General features: G+C 41.9%; 1 long non-coding RNA gene across 2 annotated transcripts; it reads right to left on the bottom strand.

Moving 5' to 3' along the window:
* Positions 1–354: 354 nt before the first annotated feature.
* LOC112571302 lies at positions 355–21,002 on the bottom strand. Of its 2 annotated transcripts, XR_003100793.1 has the most exons (4): positions 20,876–21,002; positions 3,863–4,259; positions 3,061–3,233; positions 355–1,908 (listed from the first exon to the last, which is right to left on the bottom strand). It is a non-coding gene; the product is annotated as an uncharacterized LOC112571302 (long non-coding RNA). The 2 variants fall into 2 exon arrangements; XR_003100792.1 differs by having other exon boundaries at positions 355–3,233.
* Between the last annotated feature and the right edge of the window lie 261 nt (positions 21,003–21,263).

Raw genomic sequence — 21,263 nt, 5'->3', positions numbered from 1 at the left:
GGTGTCAGATGACGGCAACGAAAACAAGTACAAAAACCTGACATCAGCTGATAATGATATCACACAGAAGATAATACAACCAATGGGTGTAAAGAGGCGGTTAACACTAGCTGACGTCACATGAGAAACGATATAAGCACGAACTTGTATTACGGGACTGCTGGCAGACGATTTTTTTCCAGTTAACTATTAAAACGAGGCAGGAGTGTACAAAGCTTCCGGTTTAGTCACATTCATTGTTTAGGCTCGCCGAGACTAACAGTGGAGAACTTCGCAAGAGGCTAAGCGTTGGTCTTGGCAGACAGACAGCAGTCCACATACACACATCCATGGTCGTGAGGTTCCTGAGTGTGACAGCAGGACTGTCGCATGTTCACATCAGATGCCTTACCTGAGATACGAAGAGCTTGTCACATGACTGTGGTGTCATTACGAGGACACAAGGCGTGACAAGTTAATGACACGCTAGGGTCATCAGCGGATTCTGGAAGTCAGTCATGACAGGTTGATAACAAGCACGGGTCGGGAGAGGTCATTTTAAAGTTAGCCGCCAGACGGGAGATGATAAGTAAATATGGAAATCTTACCTGTGACCGGTTAAAGTGATCACAGGGCAACTGTGGCTCCCTCTTACTCTCCTTTCTCTTTATACACACACACGCATGCATACACGTGTCGGCTTACGTCTACGCAATTTGCATTACAGTTGTTTCCCCCTACACTTTTTGGAACATCCAAAGTTTTATATATGGGGAATTCCATAAGAACGTAATCACAGTTCAGTCCCTTTGCTCCTCCATGCTGTTCTCGATTATACTGAAGGCTAAGACAAAGCCTGTGGGCCACTTTGCAATGCAATTAACTGCTCAAATGCCAGCCACAAAAACGCTGTATTTTTCAGATTTTCATATGATGGGAAAAGGTGAGAAATATTTTATTTACAGATTTAATTAATACAATATTTCAAATTAATCGATGTGTGCAAACGTGACCATAAACGTGGATGGGGTCACAAATCTAAAGATGATACCAAAAATAGTTGCACAGTTAAAATGTACAGTATGCTTCATTTGTTGGTTTTGGAAGATTTCAGTATGGCATGCTTTAAGTGATTTATTTATTTATTTTTAGTCCTCGATCAGACTAGGAAGTGAGGATGAATCTGTCAGCACTTGACATCAGTGGTTCGGGAGGTGGGTAGGTGCTTAGTGATATAAACTAAATAAACAGACACGTGCTAGAATTTTATGACAGGGAACTAAAGGCAGCATATATATTGTTCATCTTTACTTTTGTGTATCTTTCTATTTTTTTTTTTAAAGCTTTGAACACGAGGGTTGTCTATAGTCACAGTTTAGACCGACACCATTAAAACTACCTACTAACTCTTTATATCTTCTTTGCTTCAGGAATATTACAGGAAATGAAGCTTATGTCAGAATGAATATTCTCTCTGGGAACATTTTAAAGAAATTGTGAGCACAGAAGAGTCTGCCATTAGCCAAAAGTCTGTGAAAACAAGCTATTTATAAATCGCAGCTGGAACAGCCAGAACGAGGCTCCATTATCGACTTCATGAACGAGTTGTCAGTCAGCCTTCGGTCGTCTGCAACGTGCGTCTGTGACGTGGCGGATGATTTGCAGCTCGGCCGTTGACACTCACACCAGGATCCACGACAAACGGCGTCTCCTCTCCATTAACGTCATCGCCGATGAGGCTTCCCCCTGGTCGCAGGAGGAGCAGGATCCACACCGCCTCGGCGCCCAGTTTTACGCTCCATTGACTGCCACCGGCAAGGGGCGCTCACCACTGGACCTTGTCGCCCGGGTAGCGAGCCTCGATGGGGGAGCTGCACTCGTGTTTCTCCCTCCTTCTCTCTCTCTATCCCTCCGTCTCGCTCATTCCACCTGGCACATGCAAATGGTTGACTGTAAAGTGTAAAGAGAGCTGCATCAAGGTTAGACCGCACACGCGGTGACGTGCAACTCATGGCCAACGGTTAATGTTTAAAAAAAAAAACTAAAACAAAGAAAATCGAGTGAAAAGGTCAGAGGGTGTTGGAACAGAGTAGACATACAGTCTAGGTTACATCAGCCAGTTCGGTGTGGAGACAGAGATGAGTTAGTCAAAGAAAGCGGAGAGAAAGCTGTAGTATCGTTTGTGACGTCATCAAAATGCGTTAGGAATCGTGGCAGTTATCCCTCGTGACGTAGACAGTAGGTATCGCAAAGAAAATGACATGTTGAAAAAAGACAAAGAAAATAAAACACTGAATAGTCAAGTTACAATGAAAATCGACTAATATACATAAAACAGTCAGGTCAGAGTTTAAACAATTAAAAACAGATTCATGTGACACTCAAAACACAATTAATCAAGTCACAATTTCAGTGACATAACATACGTTACCAGGTCATACTACAACATTTTTCGGGACACTCAATCAACAGTAACAAAAAGTTTTTAAAAAATATATAATGAAATTAAAGGGAGTTGCTGTGAAAGAATGTAAAGGGAGTCACACATAAGCATCAGCGTCCGTTGTGCGATGGCAACCTCCATTTGCTCCTCCACCGGAAGGCAGGCACTGTGACGCAAGGCCTCTGGAGACAGTGACGCATACTCACCTCGCCCACTGCTGGCGTCACCTTCACATCAGCGATGGAAAGATGCTAAAAGGTTTCATGCCACTCCAAGGTGAGGAGTCTCTCCCGTTCTCTCTTTCTCTCCACCTATCCTCTCACAAATTCCTTGTTTCTTTCATCTATCAGACCAGTTCTTTATCTTTATTTGTTCCTCTGACTTAACATATACAGTCCTGCCGACTCGAAGAACCCAAATTTACTCAGCGGGTAAGGTAATAAATAAATAAAAAAAAATAATAAAATAAAAAATAAATAAACAACAACAACAATCAAAACAAACAAAACTGTTGTTTATTTTTGGTTTACTTACACGGTTTCCCATAGTTATATGTTCTGAATATTAAATAACAAGGAATAAAATTATTTCCTCAAGGGAAGGAATCTCAAAACGCACACACACACGCACGCACGTACTGACAATGGGCTGGAGGAAATGAGAGAGGTGGGTGTCGAGTGCTAGCAGTCAGTGGGAGGATATGATCCCCCCTGGTTGCTGGGTCCCTGGTTGTCTCCGTGGCTTCAGCTCATTAGAGCTCAGCTGCGCCGTGCGGCGATGTCTTACCGTCCACAGGTTTTACAAGCAGCTTCTGAAATTAAATTGCCGGTCAATCGGATTGAAAATAACTGAAGACAGCGAGCTTTCAATCAAGAATGTATGACCGTAGTGCGTTGTGGTGTTGGTCCACGCGTGCATGCTGTTCGTGTGCGCATATGCGTCAGTGCGTCTGTATGTATGTACGGGGTGTGTGTGAGACTGTTGGTATATGTTTGTGGTTTGGTTGAGAATAAATGTGTTTGATTGTGTGTTTGTACGTGTGGTTGAGAGAGTGTGTGTTGCAAAGTGGAGAGAGGCGCAGAAGACATGTTTATATATTTGACCCCATCGGTATGAACTTTGATTTTATTCTTTAAATTAATTAATCTTTGTCTACTGCTTTATTTTCGCCAGAACACTTGCAGACATTGTATTTCCACGATTTAAACACCCGATTGTTTTTCAACAATACAAACAACACTCTAGCAGGGAACAGCAAGTGAATGGATGCTAAGAAGACAAAATAAAAACAAAAAAGAACAGGGCGTAAACACTCGAACAAATACAACAGCCATTACCGTAATGGTTCCATTCAAACAGCGATAAAACTAGTCTGAATTTTTAAAGGAAACCAGAATTTTTACTTTTTTTTTTACAAATTGTCTCTATCTTCATGCTTACCTCTATTACTACCCGTCTTCCTCAGTTAGCTTTATCTTTTCTTTTCTTGCACTCGTCCCCGCAATCCCACCTTCCCTACCTCGGCAAACATTTTTGTCATGTGGAGCACTTGAGTCTGGTTTATATCATTGTCCGCCGATAGTTCCCATTTCTGCACTACGTAGGTCAGTGTGATGTCAATAATAATCATCATTATCCTCCGGCTCCTCATCGCTCTTCGCTAATTTAAAAGCACGAATGCCGACTGGGATCACGTGTCAGCTGAAACCTGATCGCTCGTTTTCTCCGTCACCTTTCGCTGATGGCAGTTGTCTGTCCACCAAGGCAGGCGGCGCTGCCTGCAGCTCCCAACGTCGCCAACAGCCGGGCACTTCAGCTGTAGGGTGACGTCATGCAGCTGCCACAGAAACAGCCGTGACGTTACCGCACGTCACTTGTGTGTATGTGTGTAAGAAAAATGGGATTTAAAGCGACTGCAATTGAAACGGTTGAGGGTTAATCAAGTAATCAAGTCCGTAATCAAGGATTACATTTATCGTGCCACATTTTTGTTTATACAAATGAAACATTTTGTGTGTGTGTCCTTCAGTTACAGTCTGAGGTGTGATCAATAAACACTGTATTATTTTTTGAGACTGTTGAGAAAATAAATAAACAAATCAATAAATAAATATGTGACGATATAATTCACAAAAATATGATTTGAAGCACACACAAAAATAAAGATAATTTCGATCATTAGTTTTTGCGGATGGATAAAATTTCCTAAGTTCACCATGTTTTCTCTCTCTATCACAAACACTTTCTTTCTCTCTCTCTCTCCCACACTCACACATGCTATACACTTTCCATGCGTTTTAATTCTGTTCCATCTGCACAGTTTGCACTAGCCATCGTAGTGACGTGTTCTCTGCTGTCTGGAAGGTCTGCTGGCTGCTCTGCGCGCTCGCGCCGTGGAGATGTCCCCAAAGTGCGTGGACTCTATCCTCCTGCCTCCGCGATTAATTGATTTTCCCGCCAGCCTCCTGACTGTCCGACAAGAGAGCCCGCAAAATCGCATCTTTGAAAAATTAAACCGCGTATTGCAGGGTTTCGCTTATCAGGGATCAAGCGATCTTCACCGATTTGCCACGATTATCCCCCCGGAACACGTCAGCTGTAGCTGTCGGGCAACAATAAAGTGTCCAGGGCATAGATAGGAACGACTGACGCAAAGCGTTATTATGGTTGGAGAGAGAGAGAAGGGAAGAAGAAGAAAGAGAGAGAGAGTGGAAGAGACAGAAAGAGAGAGGAGAGGAAGAGAAAGAGAGAGAAGAAGAGAAAGAAAGAGAGAGAAAGGAAGAAAGAGATGGTCCGGAGATATTCCCTCCGTTGTTCGTCAGATCTGCTCGTCGTTTGACGGCTGGAGTAGCTGCCATCTTGCCTAACTGGAATTTGCTGCGCCTTCTTCGATCAACAGGAAAAGCCATTATTTCCATTGTGGCAGGCTGCAAAGTAAGTATGCACAATTGGAGAAGACAGCAGTCTTCTGTCTTATCACTACTGGCTCTTAAAAGTATCTAAAGTGACTATGGGATTTTTAAAAATAAAATGTGAAGTATCTCTATTTCATCTTTAAAGTGCCTCCGTCGGATCTTTGGCATATATGTATCTCAGTTCAAGAAACAAGATACTTGCCGGTTAGAGAACACCTCGGCTCATTGTGATATACATAATTCTCACTTTCGAAAAGGGGTCAAAACCTCAGATTGCAACGATGTCCAAAAAGAAAAAAAAAAAAAAACACCAAAAAACAAAACAATAACCTTGTTGTCTAACGCAAGGGTTGTTTACCATGTCATTCAATGATTGACTGCGGATGTTACTCAGAACTGAAGTCAGTTGAGGTCGAGTCACGTGTGCTAACTCCCTTCTCGGGTTGGGTGGAGGGAATTCTAAAGGTAAATTTTGCGACAAACGTGTGATAGAGTGTAGTTTAGTCGATTGTTGATTAGAGCTAGTATTTTACTCAGCACGATTCAGAGAAGCCATAACAAACCTTGCGGAGCGAGTAGTTTTCACTCACCGTCGCTTGTCAGGTGACTTGCCTCTCTTTCAAAATATCGAATAGAAGGTTTTATCTTTTCACCATATAGCTAGTTTGATTTTATCTAATTTAGGCATGTTTCATTATGCTAACTATAATCTGAGCTTTTCATTGTTTGTACGCATATTTGCTAGCAAGAACACCCGGAGAGATGTGACAACAACAACCAAAAAATACTGACAATCAAAAACATAGACTGACAGAGAAAAAAAACCAACAATCGAAGAAATGTTAAAGTAGGACAGACAGGTCATGTACACATTAGTCGATCAGCTTTGTGCTGAGTTATTAAACCTCCAGTCTACGGAATAAACCAGACTATTATGTCTGCCATTATGTTGTCCCCCCGACATTGAGTGATGGCGTTTCTAATTTTTTCTGGAAAAAAAGGGAAAAAAATCTCAAGTCGGCTATAATGTCTCTTTAAAAGGTACTTGACACTGAGCAGGTGGCGACGACAATTCTGTCTAAACAGGTTATTTCATTGCCAGCTAAGGCGCCTACTGTATAAATTAAAGACTTTTAAACTCTTTTTTTTTCACTGTGAGAAAGTCCAGATTTTTTTTTTTTCAGCGGAGACATTCAGTAGAAGACATCGAAGAATAGGGAAAGGGGGAAAAGATCGGAGCTACTGAATTAAATGCTGCAACATCGACCCTAAGCAGAGAGTATGGTGATATTTTTTTTTTCTCCTCTTCTCTCTCTCTCTGTGACTAAAGTTCCTGTCTCGGCTTGAAGTTTATGCACAGCAAAGCTTTCCATTCGGGTGGGGAAGCTATCGGGACTACCATCAACGGTCACGAGTCACTGGGTGTCAATGGGTGGTGTCAGCGAGATCGCGGTGAGCTCCACTGATGTCGCAGTCCTTATAGCTTGCTTCTTGATCTTTCTCCTCGGTCGTCTGCCGAGCTCTCTCTCTCCTCGCCAAGTGCGGAATTAAAGACCCCGACCACTCACAACTGCGCAGCAAGGTTACTTGCACGACTTCTCCTTGTCTGTGTTATTACGTCTCGTACTTCATCATTGTCGTCGTTGACATCGACGATGTTATCTTTTACCATCGTCGTCATTGTTTACCTGATTCCATTCCCCTCTCCCCTCCACTGGAGGCACGCAAATGTTGGTGTCGAGCCTATTTTGGGTTATTGTTCGTAGTCTTGTCACGTGACTTGATTACCTAGGAACAGAGGGCAGTAAAGCGGTTGACATGTCCTTTACCTTTCACATTTTCCCAACAAGCCCACTAATGTGAAATTAGTTTTGTTACCAGTCTGTGGCATCCATCTTTAACCGGAAAAAATCCCTTTAAGACGACACCACACCTGAAGTATATCACGATGCTTAGTAAACAATATACATATGTTCTTTTCTCATTTCCTGACATCTGTGCCTCGTCATCGGTTATAAAATTTCATAAATCCTTTTTTTTTTAATGTCTGCAATTATTTTTATGATAATGGAGGAATAAATTTACATTGTCATTAATCAGCTGGTTTTCCGTATCGCTAGATTGAAACCTCGTATTACAGATACAAGTAATCTTTTGAAACTCATCAGACTTCTCGCCTTACAGAGCGGGGTGGACACAGACTTCACCGCAAGACACAAACATTGTCAGACTGTGAAGGGTGGTCTAGACTCTAGAGGAGCTAGGGAGACTGTTCTCATCAGATGACAGCGACAACGACAGGGAGGGGAGGTCAGAGAGGGATGACCGCAGTGCACGTCACGTGACACAGGTTGAAGCCAGTTGTGACGAAGCTTAAGTGCAACAAGGTCACGTCAGGTGACCTCAGACTGTGTCGGGTGTCGCGGTTGGTCGTGGTGAGACATGGAGATCGAACAACTAACTCCTTTCTACTGCACAGTGTTTAATTAAAAACACGTTTCATATCAGAGACAGACTAGTTACCCAGAAATGCACCAGCGGGTCTTACTTTCTCTAAGAAAGAATTTGGTTAGTTGTAGGGGTATATTCATCATTACCCCAACTCACCCCCTCCACCTAGTCCTCTCCACCATCCCAGACACCCTTCCCCTGAACCCCATGATTGACAGGTTGTAATTCAATACTCAGAGCTCACCTAGAGGCCGCTGACCAACTCTCCTCTCTAGGCACCATGCTTGATTCGTAGACTGAGACAACCGTAGACAACATTCGGAAGTTCGAGACAAAGGAAAGAATGTGAGTTATTCTTCTTGACACAACTGCCAACCCCTATCCCCCAACTCTCCCACCTCTACCACCTCGTCCCCCGTTTCTAACTTTTTACGATTTCTCACCCATCGGACAGTGACTCTCTTTTGGGGTCAGACCCCGGAGATCTGCTATAGTCGGCGATACCGCACATACCGCATAGTAAACCTCAGGTTACATCCAGCATCGAGTAGCGTGGGGGTGGGGATAAGGTGGGGTGGGGGGAAAGGATCTAGGCTGGAAGGTAGGAAGGGGGAGAGAAGGAAGGAAGGTGTCGCTGCAATCGCTATCTCGTGCGGTTCTGCTATAACCATCCATCGTCTCACCTTTCCGCGCCATTCTGGCGAGCCACTGGAGCGTGCAAGATACGAGAAAGCAAAACAAATGGGTTTTCAAGTGTCAGTTTGAGCGCGATGACATACGCATCTAGAACATGGCCGCCGTCCTTTGTCGCGGAGAGGAGCCAGGTAGGTTTAGTATCTCCAGACCGACCTTCTCGTCCTCCAGCCACTACCCCTTTCTTTCCACCTCTCCCCCACACCCTTCAACCATCTTTCCATTCGACGTGGTGGACCTCTCCTGCACCCGACTTGTTTATGGCTTCAACAATGAGGCGCCGAACTCTGGTGGTGCCGGCGGGCTGCGAAGAGGGTACGGGGATGGATTCCTCTCGGGTAGGTGAGGGTGAGCGCTGGTCGTAGCAGCACCAACCACCCCACTGGAGTCTCATCACCATGCTGAGTTTTTGTCAACCCGTTCTTGAGTTCAGGACAGTTCCAGGTCGCCTGGCTAGGTGTGAGGTCTTGGGTGAGACAACTGGCGTCCGGTCACGCCTTGGAAGTTCTCGTCACACTGTCGTCACAAGTCCCAGAGGTCGAGACCCGCTCTTTCTTCTGTCTGGGGAACAGTGACCTAGGCTTTTACACCGAACTAAGCAGTGCTTTTTCGGCGAAATGGGGCTGTTATTCATAATACTGGTTGAGCATTGATGTCAATTAGCCCCATCTGACAGTCGAAAGATTAGATTTTCTGGTTCCACAATGTCGTTGTACACACAGACCGTTAGATGAGACTGGAAAAACAAAAAAGAAGAGACAACACCTGATGTTGTAACAGGATAACTCCACAGGCTGGAAAAAATTTATAAAGACCATACAGAAATTAACTGATAATAATTAAAACCATGAATATTCTTAAATTCTCCTAAACTATCAACGCCCAACTTAATCTTTGTTTCACGTATATTTATTTATCAATCAGCTTAAAAACAATGTTTGTATACTTTATATCACAGTGGAATCTTCTAGTTCAAGAACGTTGAAATAAATAATCTGTAAAACTTTTAGTCTCTCTTCTCCTGTCGCCTCTCCAACACTGACTGCAAAACAGAAATCAAAGGATTTTTTTTCCTTCTCTCTCTCTGACTACCCGTCTCTCTTTTTTAAAGAAACCCCAAAACACTCCCCTCCTCCTTTTCTCCTCTCACCCACCAAAAACCCCGACATTCGGTGATTTACATGAAAACTGCCAAAGGCGAAATGGGTTCACGAAAATCATCGACAGAGGCAGTGGCTGTGGAGGAAGATGGAGGTCAGAGCTGGCGCGCGGACAGATTGCTCAATTTTCTCCGGACACTTGAAGTTGCGTGACATGCCACGATGCACGTGCGGCGCACGGTTTCCTAATATTCTTCCGCCGTTTTCCGCTCTCTTTTCTCACGCCGCAAGATAAGAGCTGTGAGACGATTCTCTCTTCTGGAAATTCGTCAACCATTTTAAAACGAGAACGCGAGGGTGGGTTCTCAAATGGTGGGTGAACTCACAACTTGGTTTACAGGAGAAAGTCAAATCTGATCCCTTTGAGAATCGAAGTTAATAATGAAAAGAATGATGATTATCTGCGAGGGTATCTACATACAAAAAAAAAAAAAAAAAAAAGAGATGGGGGAGGGGTGTAGAGAACTCCTTTAACACACCCGTAAACAAGTTGCAGTGGGTAGGAAATACAGAGAGAGTCAAAGACGAAGAGTAGCGAGATACAGATATTGATTGTACAGAAATTAATTTTATTTAAATCCCGTAAACTGCAAATCCATGCCGAGATAGAAACCTAGGATACCCGATCTTCATTGTATTGGTATCAATCAGCGTTTTTATCTGCATTGCTTAAAAAAAAAAAAAAGGAGCTATGGAATACTAGAAGAAAAAAAATGATGAAAGCAATCAGGAGTGGGTTCAGTCTTTGACTAATTTTCCTGATATAAGAGTTTAGTCTCTCAGATCATCTTTAGGGGGGGAAGAGGGGAAACATCGGTTACTGCTAAGAAATTGCCTTAGTAGTTAGTCGTGAACTTTAATGTTTCATCTTCTCGTGATTGGCTTGATGACGTGGGACCACCTGTGTCTCGTCCTCGATCTGTCAGACACTGTACAATACACTTACCTCTGTGACTGTACAATGGCTGGTCTTGGGTATAGTGCTGCTTGGAATCCATCTCACCAACATTAAAATATATTTTCCTAGCTTGACATTAATCATCATCGACATCGATGTCGTCGTTGTCGTCGCCTTCGTCATCGCCGTTATTTTACTTATTTTTTGTTGCACATCGTGACTAATTGACTATGGCTACGAGAGACGAATAAAGAATGTTTCCCTGAGATGAGGTCTCCTGATATTAGACAAATAAAAATTTTACAGAACCGAGGTCTCCTGGACAGCGCTCTTGTTTGGTAAACAACATTTTACACAACCGACATTTCTATTGTTATACAAAATGATAAAGAACATTTTACAGACATGAAGTATGTTAGAATAATATTGTTAGAAAATTAAGGAATATTTTACATATTAATATTCCAGAAAATTCTCTGATACATGTTGCAGAATGGCTACATTTTGGGTACCGAAGGATTACATAGTTTTATCCGTCTCAATCATTTTTAGAAAGCAGCCGCACTCTATCATGAACTGTCATCAACACTCGGGGGTCAGATTACCGAAGTTATTTCCCTTAAAACCATTCTTTTCAGGCGAGATCAGCTCGAGATCATGGCTGCCTGCTCCGCTCCGGGCTTACCTCACACGGTAGTGCGACACAGCATAAGCGTTCAACGCTCAGGAACGGCAACTGCGGTTCGCTGGTTCTCTCCCCACTCACAACACGTCCACCCATCTTTGTGGCGCAGCTGTCGCCGGCTCACCCAGGCGTGAGCCTCATCCTTGGAGGCTGTTCTCTGGGCCAGCATCCGCAGTTCCTGTGTTCCTCTCCGATCGGCACTCCGACTCTTGTTGATCTTTCCGTCCAATCTCGTTTCACGCTTCTGCCTAATTACCGCAGGTCTCTGCCTCGCCTTTGTTCTCTCCACCGTGGCGCTCGGCCAAGCAAAAAGCCCGCCAAATGGAAAGCAATTTCTGTTGCAAAGGGCGACAACGCGCCGATTTCCGTCACAAAAGAGTTCACCCCCCCTAACAGGTGGCCATTCTCTCCCCCTCCCTCGACGCCAAGATCCGCACCACGCTCGAGGCGGACAAGTGACGCACTTCCGGAGGACGTAAGAGGACGCAGTGGACCAGGGCGCACTTCCGGAACGCGCAGGGACGTTAAAGGCCAACTCGACCGCAGTTTCATTTTGATGGGTTAAGTTAATTTAAAAATAACACATCCCAAAGCGTGAGTACATAATTTCCTCTTAATTAATTGGGGAGCTATAAGCCTTCAAGCTTGGTAGACTAAAATTAACCCTGAGACAAGAGATCTTCCGGGACTTGCATATTGTATTCTAGGACTTGGCGAAAGCTTGCTTCATGCTTTTGAATTCGATGAAGAAGTCGATGTTTTATGCTCGAGAAAAGATTTTTTACCCTGAAGACAAAGGTTTTGAAAGTCTGTGGCTGAGAAGGATGAGCATAAAGATTTCAGCAAACATGTCCAAAGTTTCAAAGTATCAAACCCAAACTAACTTCAATCGACAAAATGGCAAGTACAGTTGATTTTATTCAATGTTTTAAAACTATACTTAACACTGGCAATAAGTGCAGGCGGATTCTCTTTTTATTTTGTAAAGAACTCGTGACTGTAAGTGGGTGTATGCGACACTCAATTTGTCATTGGTATTAATGTTTTTCAACAGTGTCTAGGTCTAAGAAAACTTACCGCCATCTTGTGTTTGATTGCCATTTAACCTTCAGCGGATTTTTATTTCACCTACTTGTCTTGGATAAACAGTTGCAAGTATGTAGTGTATATCTGAGGAATGTTTGCTTGTCCGTTCCTTTCTGTATGAGGATTGGCGACTACCGTTCTTTTAACGAAATAATAACTTTCTCTGGTATTGTTTTAGTTTAATGTATAATAATCTCCACGAATTTTACATTTTATTAAAAAGTGATAAACTGCATTCTATCTCTATTTGACGGATGAATGAATAGGTACATAAGTGACCCTACTGAATTGAGCAGCCATTTGGTAATGAGTGTTTGCTCACATGACTTACAATAAAATACATTACTTTAAAATCATTGTTTACTGAAAATAATAATTACAGTGCACTTGTCGCTGAATATTGCATAGCATACAGACCATTTAAACTAAAAAAATGAATTTGATTTATATGATTGTAATTGAAATATATATATAATTAAAAAATCACTCATAAATATTTATAAAAGGATATACAGTATCTATCAATATACAATGATTTAAAAATCGCTTATATATCAGTTACTATGTCATTCATGCTAATTTTGAACACAGTTAAATAAGATCTTATTAAAAATAACTTTTAGCTAAGCATGAAGACAATTTCACGGGGCGTTTTGTGGGCGGGGGATACATGGGAAGATGGAGGAAGCGAAAAAGAAGGCAATGTAAACAACATTTTATAAAAGTGCAAACTTTATAAACTTATGATTTTCACTTGTACATTTAAATGTTTTTGATGCTTGTAGACGGACTAGATACAATATGGCAAGGACAGGAGAGTTGACTGATATAGTACATTCGCCCGGCTTACAGTAGGTCAGGAGTGGGAAACATTTTTTACCCCAAGAGCCATTTTGATGTTTAAAGCATCATTTGCGGGCTGTACAAAATTAATTACTTAAAAATTAGCTTGCTCTTTTGGTCAAGTTGTGGTTTCACCACACTTTTGCAACATGTACAATCCCAGCCTTCCTGGCACTGCTGTCCTCTGAGTCACTACAGTCTGTCTTTTTAATTAGGTTCTCAAAGACTATGCTCTGCCAATATGAAAAAGCTTTGCAAAAGATCTTAGTAGAATACATGTTTATAATTGTAAAGTTTCTAGAGGAGACAGAGTATATATAAACATTTTTTCCTAATGGACAATTTTCTCATGAAGCTGTGCAGTGGAAGAATAAAAATGCATTTAAGGCTACTATCTCGTCAGTAAAAGAAATTTAGATACAATCATAAATAAAACACACACACACATATTCCATTCTTAGAATGAATTTTTTTAATTAACAGCAGTTGAATAAAATTAATGTTCTGCTACAAAAACTTTCTCTGTTGGACTTTGTATCTAGTATCTGTGTCCAAGTACAGTGTATACCTAAGCCCGTCTGAGACTTGGAATAAACATATCATGACAACACATTATGTTTCAGTCGGTTTTCTTTTACCCAGGCTTGCATTGTTTACTTATGTGAAACCCAAACTAGCAGAAGCAATCTTTACTCGCACATTTTTTTCAACAAATTAATAAATGGCATTAATATAAAATTTCTCCTGACTGGATGAAAAAAATCCCAGAAAAAAAACCTGAATACTTTTTTGTGATACCTGATGCTATATTTTCTATATTTTCACTGAACATATTTTAAAACATGTTTTGAGTGTGGAATAAAAGAAATGTCAAAAACATCAAAACCATTTCTGCGCAGTCAGTAATTCTTTTCAGATAGACAAGTTTTTTTTGAGGCAGTTAATAAACAAGTCAACAAAAATAAGCGGGAAAAGCTCAGAGACACCAACAGGGAATCTGATGAAAGTCTCTCACAAAGCCTTTGATTCATCTTTCATGTTACTTTGGTGGGCAGGCAAATGGAGTTGGGTAAATCCCAGTTTCTTCTCCCAGATATGAGATACAAAACAATTACAAGGCGAGCAGGGAAGACAAAGTTCGAAAACCTCAAGAAACTATGTGTGGGCGATATACTGGTTAACCTCTTCTTCGCAGTCAGTCTTGCGAGAATAAGAGGAAAGAAATCACGAACATGAAAGGACGAATGAGTTGAAGAGGACAGCGACATTTTTCCTGTTCACACCATTAAAACATTTACTTAAAAAAAATTCACAAACATAAAACAAACATTCAAAGTAATGTTGATTTTATCATACATGTGTGTGATTCTCTCGCGTCAAATAGAAAAAAAAATTTTGTGGTCGAGCAGTCATTCATTACAATTAACTAAGAACGAGCACACCAACTTAAGTGGTCCGGAGGAAGCAAACACATTTCAATGCGATAGAAACCATTTAGAATGTTCGTGAATGTCATGAGCAATAAATCATGGAGCTTTCAAAGGAAGATGTCTGCAAGTTAATTAGTTGTTTGCAGTGCGTGAGATTTAAGTGTGGGGTTCAAAAACAGGTGTAAAGTAAAATGAATATAATTTTTAAAATATAACACAGCAAATAAACGCCGGTAGAGAAGAGAGTGCACTTGGAATAAAAACAAAACAAAACTGAGAGCTTACGCCCCAGCGCCATTAATACTTGACTCAGTGAGAACAAAACTTTGCTTCCGGCAGGGCTGCTCAGGACAATGCATTTGTTTCCATAATTAAACATCTTCTCTTGGCAAATATACTCGCTTTAAAACATAAACATCACTAAATATACTTCACGGGTGAGAGGAACGTAGTATAATATCCCCGGGGTAGGAACCTATTTCGTACTTTCAATCTTACCGTTGAGTTTACGCAGTTAGCGTTTGTCACCAGTACAGTGAGGACTGGGTGCCCTGGGTTCAGATCTCGTCTCGGACACGCTGTTCTTTCTCTGCATATGGTTTCTGTTTACAGAGCTGGCTGCTTTGCAGTATGTCTCCTTAGTTGCTGAGGGCGTAAAACATCAATTCCGCCCCATTTCACTTTTCAGTTGCTTAGCAACGACTTATCCTCGCTATAGGGCACAAATAGGTTAATGGGTTATTGGAAAGTCACATGACCTTTCAACCATTTCCACTGCCGCCTCATCCCTTTTACCAAACCCGCACCTCCAACTCCCAAAGGGTTCATCGTTCATGGTTCCGTCCGGCATTGTGGACAGGCTTTTATAGTTTAGGAAACCTGTATTCTGATGATCTCATCTGACATGACGGGGATGATGAGCAGTTTGTGAAGGTATATTTCTTCTCTCATGTCTGCTGTGGAGTTGTCGCTGTATAAGATACTAAGGAAGTGATCTGCCAGACTTTTGACTAACATACCGTGTTTCCCAGAAAATAAGACCGGGTCTTAAATTTTTGCTCCAAAAGTGGTATCAGGTCTTATTTTCAGAGGATGTCTTACTTTTCTCATGTACAAAAAAATTACATTTACTCCAATGTGATCTTCTTCTGGTACATGGTCATAACTCAAACAACTATTTATTAATACAGTTCCAAGTAAAATATTTCATCCAGAACCTCTACTGCTGTACTCTTATCCCGATGGCTTGAAGTCTTCAAGAAATTCTTAACCAGAAGCATCTTGTGGAATAAGTGACAATGTTTGAAAGATTTATACACAACACTCGCATCCGAGGGTGTGGAGGCTGGGTGAGTATGAGTGTTAAATGCCAGACATTTTCACATTTTCGAGAAGTTGAGTCTGGTGAAGACACTTTCCGAACTGACCAAAGTGCTTGCCCACAACAGCAGCATCCTCCTCGATGGAAAAAACAAAACACTTCCAACGATGAAGCGCTTCGATTAAGTTTCAGAGAAAAAGGTCGCATTACAGAAAATTTGCCGAAATTGTTCCTGAAAAATCGCCAACCTGGAGAGCATAAAACAGGTGAAATGTCCAGGCGACAATGACAAATAAATGGATAACTGAGTCTGCTTTACGACTTTACCAGCTCTGTTTGTCGCCAGGCAGGTGAAACTAATCACCGACAGCAAAGGTAAAAGCCGACGTGTCTTCTCTCGAGACTGAGTTTAAATCGAGAGTTTAATCTCCTCAAATGACGCTTAAGTGTTCTCTGTTGCGTCTTTGCCGGATACAATTTCGAGGAGGTAGGGAGAAAAAACCTGTATGAGGACCATGGAAACCAGATGGTGAAGAAGAGCTAGTTAAAGATTAGAGAAAAAGGTATACTTTGCTGCAGCCAGGTGAGGGCCTCATATGAAATGTTAGACAGTGATGTAATATAAGCCGAGAAGAAGAAGGAGGACAGAGCTGCAACGTGTCATATATATTACGTAAGTCTATGGAAAATGTCCTTGCCGCACAGAGTTTATTACTGTCGCAGGTGACACGAGAGAAAGTTTTAGCTCCTCAGTAAGGACCAGTCATAATGAAAGCAGCATTTTGTTGATTTATTTACTGCCAAATGTAAAAACATTTTTTCTGTTCGCCAAAGCAACAAATATGAGTTATTTTTACGTGATATCGGATAATTTTCTTTGAGTTTTCTGAGCAGTTTCTGGATAGTCCTGATTGAACGATGGAGGAACACTTTGTCAAGGCACAAAATCTTTTTGACAACAAAACTTTCTGAATGGCTTTCAGTGCGACAGGAAATATGAGTAGTGGCTGACTGTTTAGAAGGTTAATGTAGTGTGTCACTCAAATGACGAATCGAAAAGCAGCAGAAGAAGTTGTTGCTGTTGTCGTGGACGTCATCAATGATGGATGATGATACTAGAACTATGTTCGAAGACTTGGCAAAGACAAGAAGGCACAGAAGAATCAACAGCGACGATGGTAGGTCATCATCTTTCTGTCCATAAACTTTGGAGTTTTTTTCAGTTAAGTAGCTCATCGTCTCTGCTGTATCTCATTTTCTTTCTTATTGTTCTTCTTTTCCTCTGCAACTTCTCCGTTGTCGTCAAACATAGCTAAGCTACAAATGAATAACATATCTATAGTGCATTCCCCCACACGGAGGATAGCTCAATGCACCTTACAAGATGGAATTCTTTTCGTGCTCTTTGTGAACCAAGACTGTGTGTATCATACAAAAGACCTAAACAGACTCTCTGCATCCTCCAGTTGCCATTATTAATGGACAACCGACTCTGGTCACCTCATCCAGCAAAGTCCGGGTGAGGGCGTGAGACACCAGCCACATCTGTTTTCGTCTGCTCATCAACTTTCTTCCTAATGTTGATTGCATTGTAGTTGTAAATAATACTAATTAAAGTGTTAAAGAAAGAATTTCTTCATGTGGAGGTGAGCTCAATCTATTGTAATTCCTCCAACACCAACACCACTCCACCCACTCCCACATACACACACATATATATATAGAAAAGATTTCTTTTAACTTGTTCTTTTTAAAATAGTGTATCAAACTTTAAACTTCGATCAAATTATACAGACTGGCATACCACGAGCATGTGGACCTTTCACCTGCTAGGGACTTCTCAACAGGTCTCGACTCCAATCAGTATCTAGTACATTCAATGGAGAATTTTTCTCTCTAAGATTTGAAGAATGAATATAGCGAACATAGGTTCGCCTTTAAGAGAGACAGAAAGTGGAATGGAAGCAGGCATCTTTCCAGAAACTACCATTGGCGTCAACCTCTTCATGACTGACAGTACGAGGTCTTTAGGGACTGATCCTACAGGAAGAGCTCCTGCAGAGAATGCCCCTGCAGGCAGTAGACAACGTGTACATCCGGCCTGGTGTGGTTGGCGGCAGCCACTGGCAGTAATCTGCGCCATGAAATGTCGAGAGAAGTTTGTTGCGAAGTAATCAGCAGCGTCATTAATTGTCTATGCCTGTCGGCACAGGTATCAGGTGTCGGGCCAGCTGTGCAGGTATTGACTGCACGCAGCTCACTCGTCAAACAGCCACCGAGTCCTCCGCCTCCCACATCCCACAGACAGCAGCCTCACTCACTACCTTGCATCAGTCCCGACCCCCATATTTGATTACACTGGTGACTGAGCTGTGGGTCGCCGGTAACGACCTTTTTTTTTTTTTTTTAGAACCCTCTGCTTATCTTTGCCTTCATCTATTTTCATCTTCTGCTACATCAGGTTCATTTGTAAAGCACTGGTTTAGGGATAAGGGATTCTAATGTGTGTGTAGGTGGGTGGGAATGTGTGGGTGGTGGTGTGTGTGTGTCATTCCCCCTCCTCCATGTTTGGCGAGACTGTTCATTGATGACGTCAGAACATGTTCACTGCTCACTTTATTCAATAATCAAAGCTGTAGGAAAGACGATGCGTATCGGTGGAGTTGAAAAAGTCGATGGTTGGAAGCTTACTTCTTTGTCACCTTGCTGCCAACTTCATTATTTAAATGACGATCTTAAAGATCTTATAACAGGAGATTAAAAAAGATGTCACAAAACACATCGAAATGAAATTTTTAATACAAATCCATCGATCCAAATGCTACTATTGCAGATCTTCCAAGAAAGTGATAGCCGCTACACCCTCGTCCACACTCTTCTGCTGTCCATCAGTATTGGCGAAGGGTTAGGGCCACAGAAAGATGTACAAAGCTATGTTGAACGAAAATTTCTGCTGGATTTCTTCCTGGAAAGAGCCATGGGATGCAGTACATGAAATAAATCCATAGGTAAGATGTCTATGCTGGTACTGTGTCTTGGGAATTGATTTACCCACGGACTGTGTATAGAAAAGACTGCTCGCAGACAAATTTTTACGTGTAAACCTTTAAAACAATCCTTATGCGAACTGGTTTCCGGTTTCGCAATCATCACGAAGAGGAAGAGCAGACAACGCAAGCTCACTTGTTGACGAAGGTACAAAACTCTAGCTTTGTGGTCTACTGTGTTTTTTAGTTAATTAGTTCTAATCCTAGACTGGAAAGGGAAGAGGAAGAGAAGGTCGATGATTTTGCCAGAAAGAAAATAATAAAGACATTAATCCACAAACTTGTACGTAAGTACACTCAAAACTTTAGGAAATTCACCGCCCACCCTTGAACAGCCATCGCTGTTGATGTTGGTTTTCAAAAGACTCGCCAAGACCTGACAGTTTAACGGGAGTCTAAGCGTTGGTCTCGGTGCACAGCCAGTCGTCCACTTTATATTCTGTCCTGGAGTCACCAAGAAAAAACTCGGGGATGCTGTTTGGTCATCCCGGAAGGCATCTTCTAGCACCTGATGTTTTGGCTATTCCCTTCCCCCTTCTACCTCCTCCCCCGATCTATCCGTCACCCTCCTCGCAAATACTGATTCGAAAAGACCAACAAAAAAAAACCCAAACAAACAACAACAACCAACCAAGCAACCAACCAACCAAACAAACAACCAAACAATCAAACCACCAAACAAACAAACAAACCAGCAACAATCCAACCAACCAACCAACCAAACAACCAAACAAACAAACAATCAAATAAAAACAAAGAACTGGAGCGGGGTTTTCACGAACCATCCTTTCCTGAAATGTGTCGTGTGCACGTATCACCAGCCCACCCCTACCCCACTTGTCACGGTTCGAAACTTTCTCACACGATGGCACCGATCCCGGCTTTTAGCAACTGCCAGTCATTCGATAGAAAAGATCGACTCTCAAGGTTTTACTGTCCATCAACAGAGAGCACGGGTGTCTACAGAAACCTCCTACCTTTCCTCTTCGTTAGTATTGAACTCAGTGGCAGGGCAGCTTCCAACACCCAGCAAAAACCTTCACTAATATTGCCGCCATTTTATTTATTTTTTTCTTCCTTCGGCGCCACAAATCTATTTCGGTTGAAATCAGTTTAAATCGCGCGAATCCCTTCTATTTCTCCGGGGATATCTTCCATTTGCAATTCTCGATCAAGAATGGGCGGGTATGAACTGCGTGCTACCCTTGCAATGCTTTCGGAAAGTAAGAGACGATGTTCCCAAGACCAGTGTGTTCAAGCAAGGCTCGGTTTACATCGCCAGGCTTCGTCAAATCAAGTTTAGCGAGAAAAACCATTATCATTGTTTGTGCAAAAGGTCTCAACCAGTTTACTGTCAACAAAGATCAAGCACACCGGAGTATCACAGGGCTGGCTGAACTAGTAAGCAAATTAAAAATGTCTTTTGGAAAGACTTATAGTTGAAGAGGACAGACTTCGAATTCAAGTTTGTGGGCACGTGACACTCGTACACAGCCATTATAAACAGAATGATTATTGTGTGTGTGTGTCTGTGAGCGCTATTCATAATTTGAATTTCAACCCACCACCTGATAGCTATTTATGTCAACAAGCAATTTTCTTTTTGGCTGAGATTTTAAGCCGAGTCAACAACAAGCTGATATCACAGCAAAGTATCTAGCACTGCAAACAAGAGTCACGTGCGGGGGCAAGTAAACAAGATAAACAACGAGATAAACAACAGATTAAACAACACAACAAAAACGCAAGAAACAAAACAACGAGATAAACAACAGATTAAACAACACAACAAAAACACAACAAAACAAAGAGATAAAAAAATTAAACAACACAATAAAAACACAATAAAAACACAATAAACAAAATAGCGAGATAAAGCAAAACAATACAAACAAGATAAACAATCACTTCTAAAAGCACCTACCATTTTCTTCAGAATTCTCAGCATCTTCGGAGCCGATTCCTTTTTAAACGATCTTTGAAAGAGTGTGATGTAGACAGAACGGCCATCCTCCCTCCTCCCCAAAGAAAATCCAGGACTGAGAAACCACAAACTAGCATTACTGGATTGCTCGTAGACGATTTTTTTCCAGTTAACTACTAAAACGAGGCAAGAGACTACAAAGCTTCCGGTTTAGTCACATTCTTTGTTTAGGCTCGCCGAGACTAACAGCGGAGAACTTCGCTAAGCGTTGGACTTGGCAGACAGACAGCAATCCACATACACACATCCATGGAGAAACAAAACCAAAGCGAGGCGGAGAGGACTGATGACGTGTATTATAGTAAGCGGTTGTGGCTTCACCGAGAAA

This window comes from Pomacea canaliculata, linkage group LG8 (assembly GCF_003073045.1).
Source record: "Pomacea canaliculata isolate SZHN2017 linkage group LG8, ASM307304v1, whole genome shotgun sequence".
In the NCBI taxonomy this organism is placed as follows: Eukaryota; Metazoa; Mollusca; class Gastropoda; order Architaenioglossa; family Ampullariidae; genus Pomacea; species Pomacea canaliculata.
Note: the sequence above shows the minus strand (reverse complement) of the source record. Positions and strands in the feature narration are given on the sequence as shown.